The sequence below is a fragment of the Pseudopodoces humilis genome, chromosome 1, assembly GCF_049639895.1.
Source record: "Pseudopodoces humilis isolate 2021_Gansu_Grassland_sample_001 chromosome 1, ASM4963989v1, whole genome shotgun sequence".
NCBI lineage: Eukaryota > Metazoa > Chordata > Aves > Passeriformes > Paridae > Pseudopodoces > Pseudopodoces humilis.
Window position 1 is genome coordinate 42,691,728 of NC_142200.1, and position 15,849 is coordinate 42,707,576.

Genomic DNA, 15,849 nt, shown 5'->3' on the forward strand with positions numbered 1-15,849 from the left:
GGTCATCCCCTGCCTCCCCCACAGCACGGCAGGGCCGGCGATGGCCGGCACACTCCCAGCAGACATTTGCTGACTTGCCTAACCTTCGTAGCCATGTGTGACGGGATGGAGTCACCGTCATCATCAGAAAATGCTTCCTAATGTCTAGCTTAAATGTCTCATTAGTTTAAGGAGGTGATTCCTGGAAAAACCTAAAATAGAAAACAAATATTTTCCAAAAATCTGAGTCCATAATTAAATAATATTAAACTTTCACAACAGTCAGGATCTTCAAAGCTGCTTTTTCTTTGCCTGCTTTCAGTGGAATAAACAGAACTGTTTATTCCCACTCTGCAACAGCTTTTTTTGCAAACCCAAAGACTACCAGTCTTCACTTTTCTCTAAGCCTGTGACTCAATCTCTCCCTGACTATGGAATTTATATCCACCAGCAGTTCTGGTTTTCCCTTTTTACCTGATCTCCGCCTGGCCCACATCTTCATCTGCACAGTGAGGAGGTTTCTGTCTGTCTTACAGTAATGCAGCCCGGGGTTGCAATGGACTGAAGCTTGGCAATGAGGTCTTTCCATCCCTAGGAAGCCTCCCTATAACTTGCCCAGGTCACAACAGATCAGACTGATATTTTGGCAGTATTAAAGACAAAATATCTCCCTCTTACCAGTGCTTCCACTGAAGATAAGGATGAAAGCTGTCATTTGTGATGACAAGCTGTGTGAGATTTAGGTAGGGAACCCAATGAACTTTAGTGAATGGAGTTTACATACAGGACTGTGTGAAGATTAATTAACCTGCTCTTAGAAAGTGTGGTCCTTTAATCAGTGTCTGGGCACTCAGAAAAAAATTACTGATGTCTTTCAAGCTCTTTTGCTACTTCTAGTGGAATAAAATGAAAGATATTGGTGAAGTATTATGTCTGAAACATCATCACCTCTTGTGAATTATTCTCCAAGCATTCACTTTTGCCATGATATATTCCACTGGTTTCAAGAGCTTCTGAGCACTTCCAGTACCTGAACTGAAAAGATATATTTCTCCAATAATGGTCTGTTTTGACTAGCACAAGGGTGCCATGCTCTGGACCACCTCATCTTGTTTTTAGGCAGTTGCTCAGAGCAAATATTTCCATAGATAGATGTATTCATGCTTCTGGAAAACACCAGCTCTCCTGATTGTCTTGTAAAAAAATGTCATTGGACATCAACTTCAGTTGATTCCAGTGTGGATACTTACTCCCTCCCTGGCTCTGTAGTTCAGAGTTTAATCAGAAAACCTTTTGCTGCAATCCTTCGTGATACTAGATCAAATACCTAAGTCTTTTCATTCAGGGTTGCAATAACATTAGCCATTCTTCTTACAGTGGTGAGAAAAAACCCCAAGAGCTGTAGCCTCGGTCTGTAAAGTGAATTGTGTATTAGACTCCATGCCTAGTCCAACCCAAAGCATCAATGAATGAAGCCTTGGACTAGCCCACACCCCGGTCACTACAAAAATCACGTTTCCATGCCAGCCCATCAGGCAGGCCACAGGTTGTGTGGCTTCACTTCCTCCTCTCTCCTCCGTTCCCTGGAGATATGCAACAGCTCTTCCAAATGCCTCCTCCCTGGTGTCTCTCCTGGTATTCCCCAGGCTGTGCTCAGCCCTGGCCTTCCCCAGTGCCTGCTATCACTCATGGATGGGCAGCAGGGCAGGCATTGGCCATGTGTCAGGGACTGCCACTGTGCCCTGGCCACCCTGTTTCAGATGAAGTAATTAAACTACATTGCTTTGGGGAATTAACTGTCCAAACATTTTAGGACCCAGCTGCAGAATTGAATTGACACCCTCATACTTCACCAGAGGGCACTTACTGATAGCTGTGGAGAAAATTCACAAAATCATTTTTAAGACCTGAATAACACTTAACAGATGAGAAAAAGAGTTGTCATTCTGTACTTATTTGTTGCAATTAGGGGATGAACTGTCCTCTATTTTCCAAAGCATGTTTAATTTTGAATGGGTTTCTCATGAGCAGTGGGCTACCATAGGCAAATCTCATTTTGACAAGTACTAATTATGGACAACGCAGTGGCAGACTGTAATCTCTGTCATGAGAGCTATCAACAGGGATGCAGCGAAGGCTTTAACAGTGGGTGGCAGTACTCTGGGTCAAATTAATCACCACCATAATGACAATGAAATCAGTAGAGCTTTGGGATGTTAAGTTTGATAAAAGAAGCCATTCTGTTCTCTGTCTGGCTATTTACATTAAAGCCTGGCCTCAGCTTGAGCTAATCCTTTGTCACAATGTTTAGGGCTGGATTTTTTTGGCATGGGGAAGAGAGAACAAAGAGAAGTCCTCCTTGCAGAAGAAATGTTTTCATGTCCAGGTCTGAGTGGCTGAAAATGGATTACCTAAGTGTGAAGGAGACAGCCCCAGATTTCAACAGGCAGCTGTTTTGAGGCATGTGAAAGGACTCAAAAGTTTCAGTAGGATTTTTGGGGGCACAGGATTGGAAGTGCTGATGTGCTTAAAGTCGGCGCCATTTAGCTTTGGATTCTTGTGAAAGAGGTTTAGGAAGGTCTGTTTGCCCCTTTGCCTCCCTTTGCCACAGCCACAGGTTGAGGTCTGAACAAGTACACCCCTGGAGCACGATGTAGGCAACTACCAGACAAAGAGAAATGCAGTGAGTGGAGACACAGCTGAAAAAAAAGAAGATTCTAGGAATAACCAGGTGAGACAATTCTGCATGTAATGAGGCTACACTAAACTGTGTCAAATCTGAACCCAAGTCAGCCTTGCCCTACAGCTATGGACTTGCTCACCATGAGTGCTTCATAGTGCTTAATTCTGCTTTAGATACATGTTTCATGCTCTGCTGCTAATGGCAGTTTCTGTAATACCGAGCCTTGGAACATTCCCTAGCAATGTTCCATGTACCAATGCATACCAATGCACAGGCTCCCTCTGGACCCACAGGAAGGGCATGTGCAGGGGTTGGACAGGAGCTGCTGCCTTCCCCGACAGCTCTTCAGGCTTCACATCCCAGACAGCGGGGCCCAAGGCGCTGTTCAGTGCGTTCCAACAGGTCCATATGGACACAGACACAGTGAAGGGCTGTGCTGCTTGTGTTCTGCTGTGGCATAAGCATGGAACAACCTCCTTGTTTAGCCACACAGGCCTCCCCCATCCCCTGTCCTGTCCCCCTCAGGGTCACTGCTCCATGTTCTCTGCATCTTCTGGCAACTTAAATACTGCTTTGGTGAGGGTGATATAGCCCAGCTTTTTGTCTGGGGAAACAATAGAGAATTTTCATTCCTACATCCACAATCCCACATAAATGGAAGAATCAAATGTAAAACAGTCTCTTTCCATTCACCTATTTAGTACCCCAGACTGGTTACAAAAATATATAAGTACCCTAAATTCCAAATAAACTGCCAACCATCCGTTTTGGATCCATTTTGTAACTGTGCAGAATAATCTGTTCTTTTATTAGAGTGGTTAAAGGAGATTTAGAGGGAGGAAAGAGCATGGTGACTTCCAAGGGAAGAGTGAGTGATTCAGTGCAAAAAGGGTAAATTTCATCTGCACATTCTTAACTGCGAGGACATTCTGCACATCTCAGGAGTGCACTAAGTGGTGCAGTAAACCAGTAAATTAGAAGAATGTAAATTCTTTAGTAGGAATTGCACGCAAGGGAAAAATGCTTCCTCATGCTCATATTTGTTTTCATGAAAATAATGTACACTCTTCCTAAAATCATACTGGTACAGAGCTGAGTAAGACATCAAAACCAGTAATAGATATTAAACTGGACTAAGAAATGGCAATGACACAATTATCTCCTGTGTTTCTGATGATCACTGTGATAAAGCCAGGAGCTGGAGTACTTAGAGCCAGCTTGTAGCCTTGTAGCTACCTTTCCCTCTCACTCTGTCTGTCTTATTTATCTCTCATTAAACTAAATTGTATTCTTATTGGCTGACTGACCTCTGATACTGTTATTAATTGATTTATATAATGCCTTTTGCAAGCCTCAAGGCACTTCAGAGAATTGAAAATACATATAAGGATCACTTCACCAATCACCTCAGTGCAGCCACCTCTGGGCTGGAAACTGGTGCCCACTGCAGTGGCACTGGGAAGAGTTTGGGTTAGAAAAAAAGGCAGAGTTGTGGAACCAACACTTCTAGCAGTTCTACGGCCAAGCTGCTGCCTTGCTATCAGACTGTTGAAAAACTTTAAGAAAAAAGACTATTTCTGGAAAATAATGAGTCAATAGAATACATTCAAAAGCAAGCTTGAGGCAAAATATTTTCATATAGGTGAATTCAGTGCCCAAGGGCTGTGGCAAGGCCTTTTTCAGGAGATCCTGAAGACCACAAAACTCCACTTGGCATCATTTCCTCAGAACTTCTGCAGCACTGACCAACTTCCCCGCTGGCTCCTACATGCACGTGCAGCATGGCCCCACAAGCCCAAAGGGCTGCTGCAGGTCTGCCATGAAGAAATGCCATGTACAGGCTTGATCACTGAACAGCTACTGGGAGCCAGGTCTGGTGCTTCCTCCTCTCACCATGTCAGGCACTTGGGAAGCTGACAGGGATTTCAGAGCAGAGACTGAAGTTTCCCAGCTGTCTGAGCTCTGTTTAGCTCAGGACCTAAAGCATCCTGGACAGTGTGGGGTGGCTGCTAGCACCGCTGCTACACTTCCTTGATACCTGCCGTGTTACGAGTAATAAAGAAAAAAGTGTAAAAATAGGTGGACACACATATAGTGGGTGGTCACCCTGACAGGAAGGTCACACACCAAAAAAAGGATGCAGATCTTCTCCACAGAAGGGCACCCAGCCCTCATTTCCCTTACCCTCAGTGGTGACTCCCAGCACCAGAGAAGAACCACACCTGTGGTCCGTCAGCATTGATGCCCACTTCTCAAATGTGGCAAGGTTGTTGTTTTTCTGTATAACAGCTTGAGCATTCACAATAAACACTTTTAATACTTTCCCATCCATCACAGATGAGAGGGCTTTGTGTTTTTTCCCAATATTATAGTTTTGTCTTCATTTGAAACATCTGAATGCCTCTAATTTAAAAATAAAAGGAAAGGAAAAAAAGAAATCTTTCCAAAGGTGCAAACGTAACAGAGAATATCAGAAGTCTCCCTGATTATGTTAGGTCATTAAAGCTACTTAGCAAAATGCTTTGTATAAATCGGAAGGTTTTGAACCCTTCCCCATTAAAATGAACCCTGAACATGAAAGTGTGCACCCCTTTCCAAAACAGAATTAATTTCACTAACTCCATTAACAAGCAGGTCTGCTCTTGTCTTATCTTTCAAGAATTCTCTACCTGATTGCATTTATATTCTCATTTAGCATCTCAAAATGGGCACTTTCTCTCAAGAAGGGTTAGTGCATGACTCACCCGCTTAGTTAATCTGACTAATTAGCATACAGTCACCCATTAACAGCATTAGAACAACAACTGTAGCTCTCACTACCTCACTGCCTGGAAAACAGACCTCTTTTAGTTTGCAAAGGCATTGGTTGCTCCCTGTCTTTTGACAAGTGTGGGGTTATTTATCACACCAGCACAGGATTTGCAGATAGCTCTGCAAGGGTGGGGTGATATAATTCTTAATATCCTGCAAAAACCCTCACATAATCTTTCCTAGTAACTTATTGAAAATTATTCTAAAATTAAGTCCTTAAGTCTGCAAAAAACCTCTCTGACATCCAAGCTGCTCCCATGCACCTCCTCCAACTTCATTGAAAGAAACCAATGGTGGAAATTAAATAAGTTTTTCTGATGTGCGATAAGTCACAATAAATGTATCAATATTAAAATCTTTCATACTTCAACCATTCACAGTGGTCCTCGATTTATTTCCTACAGCTTCTCTAGATGTATCAAGACAGAAGTAAGATTTGTGGGTGCTTCGAGGAGTAATTTTCTGGGAAGCATGCTTTGCAAACCAGGAACATTTTTATTAATGGAGGTGCTGCTGGGAACAGCAGGTTAAAAGACTGAACTAGGGAGGCAAAGCCAACAACTGCCAGAGCTCCTTAAGACAACCGCAGAATGCCCAAGGTACTCAAGGAGATTTACACACCCAATTTCAGCCTTCCCCAAATAATCTGAAAAGTAGGACCCAGATAGGTGTGAATTTCTATTATTTATTTCAAAGGGTTGTTCACAGGAAGCCTAATTTTGGAGACTTAAATGCCAGGACAGTTAATCTTTCCACTGCTGCACACCACACCAGAAATCCCTATCATCTAATAGACTTACCCTGTGCCACCAGCACACAGGTGAAACCTTCACACAGCTTCACACCCAAGGAATAAAACCTGCAGCCTGTTGTGCTGCACAGTTCTCAGATGGTCCTCAAAGCACAAGGGGAAGTATTTAAACCCCCTTGCTGTTAGCATGAAGCTGTTGGATGCTGGCATTTGCCTGGGTTTTTAAAGTGAGGCTGGCTTTGTTGGGTGCCTTAAAGTCAGCTCTGGTGCCCGCAAGACCTTGAGGATTTGTAACCTCTGTACCTCACCTCCTCCTCAGCCAGAAGGGAGAAGGAGCAGACATACATGGGTATTCAACACGGCATCACAAACTTAGAAATCTGAAATGCTTAGTGGACCTGCATGTTTTACCTGATGGCAATGTCACTGTTCACTGTCAACAGCAAATACAATCTTTGGGCAGGCTCGGGCTGGACAGTGCCAGAAGTCGTGCTGAGTGAAGTTTCTAGCTGCTTTGAGCAAAAGCTGAGCCACAGATCCCCTGACCAAAGATCCCTCACAGGAGGTGATGCTGCTTGTACCCCTCTCCTGCTGTGCAGCCATGCCAGGCCACTCATAATGACTATCCCTGCCACAGCTGGGACTGAAAAGCAAAAGCTCCTAGCACAGATGGAACAACACCAACATCCCAGGAATCTGAGTCAAATTCTGGTTTCAAAGTGCCCCTGATGGTACCAATGAAGATTTTGTCCAACTCACATTAGCAGTTAAACTAGTTTCAGGACCAATGGAGGGCAATATTGCTTTGGCTTCCTTGAATAAAGGTATTGAGGCATCAGCTAGGGCACAGAGCTGCTGTTTGCAAGACAGAGCCCTACCTCTGGGCACAGGATGACACTTTTTGCTCCACAAGAACCAGCCCCCAGTGTGTACAGCCTCTGGAGTACCAGCTCTGCCTTGTGGAACGCCTCACTTGCTGAACATCAGCTTGCTGTAGAAATTGATGCTTTTGAATAGACACCATTTCCCCAGACTCATACACAGAGAAAGATAGAGGTGGAAGCAGCTCCAGGGTGAAACAGATTCTCTGTATGTACCAGTCCTCTTACGACTTCTGTTGTTTTCCTCATTAGGAACTTGACTCAGCATTCAAAAATTTCCCACTTCTGCATTTACAAGTTCATGTCTAAGTAAATATATGAAGGAGGTCAAAAAAACAGTACTTAGGCTCAATTTTGTGGAAATACAGTCTAGTTAATGGAGGACATTAAGTACTTCTGGATTTGAGCAAAGTGTTCAGAAGTTGAAGTCAGCAAGTCTGCAAAAGTAACATGTAACTTAAAATATTTGCCCTTTTTAAAAGTAGCTCCTTAAACCCCTTCCATCATTTCAGATGGCTTATTTTAACTTTAAGAGGGAATGCTAATATATTGTGTTGCCTCTCTTAGCACTTTTGAATCAATCTTGCAATTGTATGGCTTATTCTGCTATGGTTTCTCTCCTCGGAAAGAAATGCTTTGCACCTGTATTCGGTGAAGAGCTATGGGCATTCCTCCTTTTTCATCTTTGGTGTCTGTGGCAAGTGATGGCTGCTTGTTGGCAATGATGGAGCAGGTGGCTGCCGGATGACCGCTGCTGCTAGGGTGGTGAGTGGGCTTTTTCAAAAGATGGGACAAGAGCAAGAGGGCTGAAGCCTGGTGGGATAGAGATGGCAGGACATTGTCCAAACAATGGACAGAGCTGGGGCACCTAAGGGAAAAATAAAGCCTGATGGGGTTTGAAGGATAGATACAGCATTTGTGGGGACAAATATGAGGTTTTTCCTTCTATCTTCTCATTCATTGGGTGCTGCCACATCCCTGCCTTGTCCTACTTTCCCATCGGTCCTGCTGTGTCTGGGAGGACCACATTCCCCATGAAGGGTCCTGCAGCAGTTGCCATCAGAGTCCCAGCACAGACCACCAGCAAGCACTGACAAGTCTTGCTGCCCAGGCTGCAGTGGGGGAAAACCTGTCAGGAGAAATTATTCTTTTGTTAGACCTGTTACTTGATTATAAAGCCACAGAGAAACTTCCTAGCTTTTTTTATCTGCAGAGAAATTTGTGCCTGAAAATATATTTTTTCCCAGCTATATCAGTCGCCCCAAAAAAAAAAAAAAATGTAATTTCTTAATGCAGTCTGTGTCTGTCATATCTGCAGATATGTATCACAGCTACCTCATGATTAGAAATTCAGCACGTGCCATTCAGTGTGAGCTGCAGATCTGTGCCTGCAGAAATGCTGTCCAAGGGCCACAAGTGCACCTCACACCGTTTTTTAATTGCAACTTGTATATGTTCAGCCTGACCTTTACAGACACCTGAATTTATTTACACAGCATGGAAAGTGGTAGAAGAGTGGAACTGAAGCTTAGAGAGCCTTAACATGCTATTGGGATTCCTTTTTGCATGAAAGAAGCACCTATATTTTTTACATAGAACTATGACATATAACATATAACTAATGATAGGATAGCAGCAAAAATAAGTGATTCAGTGGAGGCTAGGTACTTTCTCAAGAGTCATGGACTGACACAAAATACCTGTATTTCACCTTTAACATGTGACTACAAAGAACAGGTTGGCAATGCAAAAATCATTCCTCTTATTGGTGTTGTACACCCATGTTTCTGAGAGAGTTTTGATGATAAAGCTACTGTCAAAAGCTTGAGCAAAGACCTGAAATAATCGCCAAATAGATCATTCAAAAACCTGAAATCAGTTTGGGGTTCGAACTTTTTTGTCTTGTGATTCCACCAGGGACACAGAGAAACCACAAAGGTTCATCTGCTTTTTTCTCCCTTGTTGCAGTACTTCTTCCCCAGGGAGTTACATGTTATTGCATTATATGTACAATATAATGCTGGCTCCAGAAGACAGGAAGGAACCCAGTTGAAAAGCCTCTACTTTTAATGACAAGAGGTGCTCGATGTTCAGTAATCTTAGACTTCAAAAAAGAAATATACTGTACTTGTGAAGACTTGCATCATTGCCTGTGTGCAACTCTGAGGAATTCCTCAAAATGGAGGAATCCAAAGAGACTGTGAAGTTTAAAGAGGGCTGGCACATCACATGGCACAAGAATGTATTGGTTTTACTCTATTGATACCATTCAGTGCCTCTTGTTAAATCCATGCTTCTCCATCCCCTTTAATTTGCATACTTGCCAACAGACTTGCTGAAGTCAAGCTAAGCACATAGGCAGGGTTAGTCTGACTCACCTGTGAAAAGCTGAGAAAGAAACTATTCTTTTCTACTATTGCACTTAGTGTTCCATTATGAAAAAGTATTTAATTAGACCTTTATTTATTTAGAATTAGTAATTATCACATGGGTCTTTAGCTCATTTGTGCACACAATTATCTTCAATCCACAATCCTATTGGATTTTAACATGTGATCACAGGGAAGGACACCATACATCTTTAGGTTGTCCTCTGACATGTCTGTATTCCTCAAAGATGACTCTAATGAAAGAATCACTAAACTTTTGGCAGCTGAGAAAGTCACAGAGAGAAAAGAATTTATAATTTATCAGGAATGCCATCTCAGTCTGCAAAACTGGCAAAATCTTCTCAAAGTGAGCTTTAGATCAAAAAAGCCTTGTTCCTTTAATCTTATTTAGAGGAAAATAAAGAAAATTTCCAGATCCACCTTACTTCCTTTACCTTCATCTTTCTTTAAGTGCTAAAAGTGTTCAAAACTGAACACCGTTTTCCAGATGAACACCACACCTGCACTGAGCAGAGGAAGAAAACTTCATCTACATTGCAGACAAAGGGCATTTTTTTAATACATTTCAGTACAATATTTGCCTTTTTGCCATATCATTAACTCATATTCACTGTAACTTCCAGATCTTCTCCATGACTTTTATGGTGTTGCAGCTATTTCCAGGTTTCCGGGATTTGAAATGCAGGTTCTCATTTCTGAGTGTAGGATTTTACCTTATGAACTTATCCAGTGTTTTTTTCTTATCTCCTTCTTCAAGACACCAAGAATAGTCTAGATTCTAACTCTGTCCTAAAAACTGTGTGCAGGTCTCTTAGCTTGGTGTTTCCTGCAAATTTAATAAGCATGTTATTTACTTCATCACCCATGTTTCACTGAAATTTACTCTGAATGAATATTCAACACTAATACCAGGTCCATGACAGATCTCTGGGACATTCTCTCTTGAAACTTGCTTCAGTGTGACAGTGATCTACTAATTATTCCCTTTAGTTTTTGAAGTGGCTTAGGACTGATGTACCCAGAGTGTATTTTCCTTGCGTGCTTATGGGAATTCCATGTGTAACCATGACAAAAATCTCCCTGAAGTTGTGATTTACAGACTCTTATTCCTTCTTCCCTAATCCACAAGGTCTGTTATCCTGTCACAGAAAGAAATTAGGCTGGTTTAATACAATTTGTACTTGACAAATCCCATTTGTCCTTGCAGCTTGTTTGATTATTTGTTCCTTTAGTCTCCGGCTCTTCCTTTCCCTGCATTCTAAAGATAAGCTTTACGTTTATCATTTTCCAGGCTTATCCTGTGTAACTTATCTGGCACACATTTCATTACTTGTTTTCATCTCCAGCTTCCTCTGAAGGTGAGATTTGGTCAACTTCACCGGTCATCAAGCAGCACTCTTTTAAGCTGACACACTCCTGTGCACTTTGTAATGTGCATGATCAATGGCTCCAGAAGAGCTTTGGAGCACTCCCTCAGTGCTAACTATCCGTATTTCACAGAAGATATCAGTGCTCACACTAGTGGATAAAGTACAGCCACAGCTGTCTTAGTCTCTGCAACCACAGCACCACTTGTCTGCTCTGCTTTGCTCAGCCACAGCCTGCAGTAGCCCACAGTAATTTTGTTCCTCCACCTTAACCACAAGCTCCAAATTTCAAAGTCATCTTTGAGGCAGGTCACTTCTTGGGTTTTGATTTAATTTAAGAAAAGCCATGCCACCAGTATAGCACAAACAATTATGGTTTGTAAAGGACAGAAAGATCAAGTTTCACAGTCTGCTTCAATCTTCTAACTCACCAGATCCTGTGTGAGACATCCTGGCTCCTCCCACCCTTTTGGTCTTTCCATTTCACCAGGCCCTACCTATGCCTTATGAAGCACAATGTTGGAGAAATATGCAATGTGGAAAACCCAGAAGGGTGTGGAAGATGACGGATGAGGCAGCTGTGAAAAGAGAAGAGCTGTATGGAACATCTTGTGGCAGTGGCTTCCACCCACAGCCCACCTCCACCTGCCCCCCATCGTTCTCTATTTAATTTCAGTTGCAACATGAAGCAGAATTTAGGAAGTTATAGTTGATTTGAAAAAATTACAGACTGTCTCCAGAATCATTGGTTGCATCAGTTTGAAAACAAGATGGGAGATGATGACTTACTACGGATTATTGGTGCTTAAATGCCAGCACGGCCCCACTAAGAGCTGCAGTACCCAATGCTGCAAACCCAGCAGCCACATTACAAGTAGCCACATGTCCATGGATGGCAGCACTAGATAGAAAAGATATGATCTTTATGGTCTCCTTACAGCAAGACAATAAAGAGAAATTTGCTTTTACTTGGGAAGGTGTACAATGTACTTTAGCAGACTCCCCTGGGGGTATAAACATTCACCCATGATTGCTCATGCTGTTGGTGAACTTGCTGAACTTTTACAGACAGTCTCACTTCCTCAAGATGTGAAATTATTTTAATACAGATGATACTGTAATTGCAGGAGATTCACCTGAAAAGGTGGGGAAGCATTAGTAACGGTGCAAGCGCTGCATAAAGAAGGTGAGATCCCACCAGAAAAATATGTCAAGGGCCAAGTGAAGAAGCAAAGATTCTGAGTACTCGGTGACTAGAAGGCAGTGCAGTAATTTTTCCAGACACCTTAAGAAAAACAGAACAGCTGCAGTCATCCCAATCTAGGAAAAAGTTACAAAAGCTAATGAGAACTCTAGGATATGGGAGAAAACAAGTATCTGGATTTTCTACCACTGCTTGTACATTATATTTGCTTTTATGAATGTATATATGAAATATAAACTGCAGAGGTGGAATTCGGAACATGAAGAGGCAGTCAAAACCTTAATACAGGAATTAAAACTATCAGTCACTGGGACCAGTATACCCCCATGACGCTGTCATAACAGAATGGAGATTTGCTGATCAGGGTACTTCCAGTAACCTATTTCAAAATGTTTCAACAAAAAAAATGGCAATGTAAGGCTGCTGCACTAAACATTAACACTGGCAAGCAAATAATAGAAGAAGGTGAAGGTAGTACACAAGTAGGAAAATTAAGGCCAGTTATTTTGGCAGCACAAAATGGAGGAAAAATTATATATGTGCAGATAGGCATCACACAGTGGTTCAGTCAATAGAAATACCTGAACTGGGAAGTAGGTAGATCTTCACTTAGGAGAACTCAAGACTGGCAATTACTTCTCGATATAGACAGGAAAATTGTCTTATTGAGAAGTAATTGGGATGGGTGAAAGCTCATGCCAAGGGTAATAAACCAGCCACAAACTATTATCAAAAAGTGGATGAACTGACTAAAATTAGGGAGATAAAAATAAGGAAGTCTTTAAATCCTGAGAAGTATCAACTGGGAGAAAAGTCACATCAGAAATTAGGTCACACTGGCAAATCAGTTCATTATTTTTCTGCACAGAGCAGAAGTCAGGAAACTTGTGGAGCTACTCTTACAGAATGTCATCAATGCAATTTAAAAACACTATCAGATCACCCTGCTAAAGCATCATCCTATACATCAATCAAAGGAAAACTTTATAGTTTTCATGGCAAATTGATTGTGTCAGGCCATTCAAACCCTCTGTAGGATATCAACATACCCTCACAGAGTGCAGCAGTAGTCTTCCAGCTTACCTACAGTGACTAAGTGCAGAAAGGCTGATGGATGAAAGCACAGGGCTTATGATCTTGGTTCTTGAGTCTACTCACTCCCCATATCATTCAAATGTGATACTGGTTTGCACTTCTCATGTACACAGGTGGAAGGATGGGCCAAGCAAGAAGAAATTCAGTGGATATTACACACTCCAAATTACCCCAAATCAAATGGGATGGTAGAAAGACCTTAGGGATTATTATAAAGGAGCCTTAAAACACAGTGTTCAGTGGGATACTTGACTTTCCAAAGTGCTTCATCAATTGAATAATCAGCAATCTGTGAGTCAAGCATTCTCCATAAAAGCTGAACTTGATGCTTTACTGTCCTCTGTCCTGGTTTTTATTTACCTTCCAATGAATGAAAATATCAGATAGCATTATAGCCAGGACAACCCATTAAGGTAAATTTACCACAAGTGGAAACAGTGCCTATGACTCTGACTAAACCATATGGCTTACATGCTTGGGAAGCTACTGATAGAAGTGTTGAAAAAACAGAATCAATGCACAGTGGATTTATCCTGCATCAAAAAAAGGGATAACCCATACCACTTTTGCCATCAAAACCTTTTATTTCTTTTCTTTGGCAGCAGAAAAAGAACTTATATTGACAGCAATGAAAACAGCTGTACAGCCCCAACATAGTCTTGGTTTAACTCTTGATTGAGAAAATATAATCCCTCCAGATCACAGGGAAAAGTCTTGGAATCATGCACTACATTATACTGAAACATTGGGGGATCCTGCCAAAAGATAAGGCAAGCTTAAATCTTACTACTCGGTTTATATATTGAAATGAGGTATATCTAAAAGATAAGTGAAGATGGAAGATGTTACATGGAAAAATAATTAGAATAATAATAATTGTAATACTAGGAGAGGAGATCAAAAATAAAAATAGGGTACTGGGCAAACAACAGATCTATCCCAGAAAGTCCCATGAAGATTAATAAATACTATACTGATTTTTTTCAAACCAAGAAAAAATGAGTAATCTTTCTATAAATTCTCAGAACCAGACTATTGGTTCAATTTAACTTTTACACAACCCCTATTTACATTTTGCCTCTGGGTAAACAAGATGTAGAACTATTATTTGATTTCATTATTGTTAAGCACAAAATGTGGAATTTGTGTACAACAGGGTGTCTATGGGTTGATGATATGTAATTCTAAATGTAGCTATGCTTGATCTAAATATATCAGCAGTAGCACTGCACAGTAACACCTCCTTTTATAGGCAGGAATGGATTCATACAGATTAAATATATAACCAACAAATTCCATCTTTAAATGGACCTAAAGGAGACATCATTTTGACAATAGTTTGGGAAACACTATAAAGCCGATCACTGCGATGGCTTGAAACTCTATCTGATAGAACATAGACTATGGGGCCAACAAAATGGGCACAAAGCTGTTGATGTTGGTGCATGTGTTGTGCAGAAACAACAGGGATTTGTTTGTAAAAGTAGTACCCTTGTGACCCAAGATATTTGTTTGACACTGAACAAATTGTCATTTTGAAATGCATTCTGATGAAACCCTAAAATTGTACTTGTATATGTTGGAATTGGATTCTGGGTACTTTGAAAACTCTTTTTGATTCTATATTTAGAGATAATACTACTGCAGAGACAAGCAATCAGTCAAATATTGGTGTCTTTAATTTTAAAAAATTAGGATGAACTTTTTCAGCTCCTGTCACAATCCACCAATTGTTGCAAATTAACTGCATCTCACATCAAGATTTACCACCTACTCCCTTTTACCTTGGTGAAGAAACTACTAGAAAATGATGACCTGAGTCAAAAACCACAATACATGTCTAAAGCCATGGACATAGAACTCTAAGCACTGATCATTAGGACACAGAAGATACACACCCTGTCCTAGAAAGAACAAAGAAGGACAGAGAACATCACTAGTGGGATACTTGGGTGGTTCTCATCACCAATACAAGCTCTAAATTGAATCCCATTGTAATTTTATTTATTTTTGTCATATTATGCTTGTTATTTAACAGAGTGTGGAAAATAGCTAGATAGGTGGCACAGTTGCAATGTCCTCCTTACATATGTAATACTACTCAATCATGTTTAATGAAACCTAAATAATTATGTAATAACCAAAAATTTCCCTCAAATTACAACTGAAATACGGCATTAATCTGTTTATAGGCCCAGAGGAAAGAGGTGACCCTATCACCACTCTGTGGAATAAGACAAATTGGCTTTAAGTCATGGGATGGGTTATGGTTGTGCATTTCCCACACCTTCACGGCCCCCTTAGACCTGCTGTGTGACTTCAGCAATTCCCATTAAGCCTTGACCATACCAGCTGGGCAGTGAAGCGTCCTTTGACTTTATGAGTTGGGCAGTGAAGCAATCCTTGACCATACCAAGAACCCTTGAATTGCACAGCTGGGAGCGGCACTGTTCACACTCAGGACATCCATTTCCTGACCAAGGTGGAGAACAAGGGATAATCAATTACTCCCTGACAGCATTGGAACATTACTTAGCTGAATTGTAACCCAAGTGGAATGGTACCATTGTTATTGGACTTCTGAAAAACTTCAGTAGTTACCGACTTGGGTTGTGGCCAGAATTATGGCCATATTGATTAAAGTCAGTCATTTTGTGACCCTATAAACAGGGGACCTAAGTGAGTCCC